Raw genomic sequence first — 2950 nt, 5'->3', positions numbered from 1 at the left:
AAAACGGATTAAGAGCGAACAAGTAATCAATGAAATACTCACGATAAATATATATAAGTATCCATGGAATGTTCTCCTGGATATTTACTTAGAAGAGGACGCATGTGCAAAACCATCTCACCATATATAGGTCCCCTGATGCATGCGAGACACCGGACCCGACCTCAGAAAGTAAAGATACCGTCGTTTGCGTAACAATATGTATATTGTGGGGTACTGCCATCAACAGCAGCCACCACCATCATGTTGCTAAGTACTGCTCGAAGACAATGATGTTCACCCTTGGATTGAGTGCGACTACCCATAAGTGGCCACGGCTGATCTGACTACGACGTGTTTTTTTTTTATGTTGGCTGGCTTCCATGTTGGTCAGTGCTTGCTACCATTGTAAACACCCCCTGTAATTAGTTTCCCTGCCGCGCTTTCACGTAACAGTATGACGCCCGCTTCGGGGCGTGCGACCGTGACACGCGGCCGGGCTAGCGCGGGGATGTGGAAAGCAGAAGGACACGATTTTGCCGCAAATTAAGACACGCAAAAGGAAGAAACATAGACGATGGCACGGGTGCTCAGCAAACAAAACATGACCTCCTGCAAACACTCACTAGGGCCGCAGACAGTTCTGCTGGAAAGCAGCTGCGCCAGTTGGTACCTGGATGCGGCCAAATAAACGTAGGGCTCGATGCTTGTCTGCCCGTGGCGGTCTGTCAGAGCCTTGGCTGGCCGTCTGTCTCAGAAGCCGCGTCCCTGAGCCCATTATATATATATATATATATATATATATGTTGTTGCGCGCGAAGGAGACCGTTTGTAACCCTTACGGATGAAGGGGACCGTTTACTTTAAGTCGCGAAGGTGAGCGCAAGAGCGGTCAGCTGGCTTATACACTGAGCGTCGTCCTCTTCTTCCTTCCTCCACTCGGGACCGCGAGCACGTTCACTGGTCTTCGTTTTCTTCATGCGTAACATTCCTCTCGTCGCAGACGAAGCCCGCCGGGCGAGTCAATCCATGTGTCTTGACGTGAACAATTTCAAGCGGGCGACATGGACCACCTGTGTCTTGGCAGCTCTTCTACCACTCGCCGTGAGGTGAGCTATGTTATACGTGACTTCCGTGAGTCTGTTAATAATCACAAACGGTCCATCGTAGGTGGCCAAAAGCTTTTGGCATAACCCGCGTTTCCGTACTGGAGTCCACAGCCAGACTAAATCACCAGGGTGATAGGTTACCGGGCGGTGGCGAATGTCGTAGCGTGCTTTTGATCTGTCCTGCGATGCCAAAGTGCGCAAACGAGCAATACGACGAGCTTCTTCGGCGAGGCAGAGAGTCTCGGCGACAGTGGGATTTTCGTGACTGCAGAAGGGGAAAAAAGTGTCGATTGTGTACCGGGGTGGCCGTGCGTACAGCAGGAAGAAAGCGCTATAGCCGGTGGTCTCGTGCTTGGCGGTGTTGAACGCGTACGTGATAAAAGGCAGTACGTCATCCCAGTTCTTGTGGTCGGATGAAACGTACATAGATAGCATGTTTACAATTGTTCGGTTGGTGCGCTCCGTAAGCCCATTCGTTTGTGGATGGTATGGTGTCGAGTGACGCAAGTGGGAACCACACAAACGAAGCAGCTCCTCTACGACGTCTGCTGTGAATTGTCGTCCACGGTCGCTGATGATCACGCGAGGCGGACCATGTCGCAGGATCACATATTGCAGCAGGAATGTTGAAACGTCAGTGGCAGTTGCGGAGGGCACGGCCGCCGTCTCGCAATAACGTGTGAAGTAGTCGACGCAAACAACTATCCAACGGTTTCCCTTGGCTGATTTTGGAAATGGGCCTACGAAGTCAATGCCCACTTGTTGGAAAGGCGTGCTTGGAGGCGGGATCGGCTGCAGAAGGCCTGCTGGAGCAGTAGATGGCCGTTTGTGGCGCTGACACTGCATGCAGCTGGCCACATACGTCTCAACAGATTGTCGCATTCCAGGCCAATAAAAGCGTTCCTGAATCCGGTAGAGCGTCCTCGCCGAACCTAGATGGCCAGACGTAGGGTCGTCGTGCATAGCACTCAGAATCGCTGTGCGAAGGCTCTTCGGCACCACTACGAGAAAACGTGCGCCAGTGCTGGAAAAGTTCTTCTTATAGAGGAGTCCATCACGTACACAGAACTGGTTTGCTGTCGTCTAGGCGGTCGTAGAGGTGAAGAGCGGTGTTAATTTATCGTCTTTTCGCTGTTCGGTTTTGAAGCAGTCGACGTCTGGAAAACGCGGCGACACAGAAGCCACGAGGTGATCGAAGTCGTCGGCGTCACAGTCCGTAGTACTAAGTGGCATACGCGAGAGACAGTCCGCATCAGCGTGTCGTCGACCACTCTTATAAGAGACGGTGAAGCTGTATTCTTGCAGTCGGAGCGCCCAGCGTGCAAGGCGGCCACAAGGGTCACGAAGATTCACGAGCCAACACAATGAGTGGTGGTCGGTGACCACTGTAAAGGGGCGTCCATACAGGTAAGAACGAAACCGCTGAACCGCAAATATTACCGCGAGGCATTCTTGTTCCGTCACAGTGTAATTCTGCTCGGGCCGACTTAATGAGCGGCTTGCATATGCGATCACGTGTTCGCGGTCACCGTAGCGTTGAACTAGGACGGCACCAATACCTATGCCACTGGCATCCGTATGGAGTTCTGTCGGAGCTGAAGGACTGAAGTGTTGAAGAACCGGTCGTGACGTCAGCAGGAACTTCAACTGACGAAAAGAAGAGTCGCACTCCGGAGTCCACTCAAAGGGGGTGTCCTTTCGTAGCAGGCATGTCAGCGGATACGCAACGTCGGCGAATTTAGGAATAAATCGGCGGAAATAGGAACAAAGCCCCAGAAAACTACGGAGCTCCTTGACACAGCGCGGTGCACTGAACGCTTCAACGGCTGCTGTTTTCTGGGGATCAGGGCGGATGCCATCCT

Source organism: Dermacentor albipictus, chromosome 1 (genome assembly GCF_038994185.2).
Source record: "Dermacentor albipictus isolate Rhodes 1998 colony chromosome 1, USDA_Dalb.pri_finalv2, whole genome shotgun sequence".
NCBI lineage: Eukaryota > Metazoa > Arthropoda > Arachnida > Ixodida > Ixodidae > Dermacentor > Dermacentor albipictus.
Note: the sequence above shows the minus strand (reverse complement) of the source record.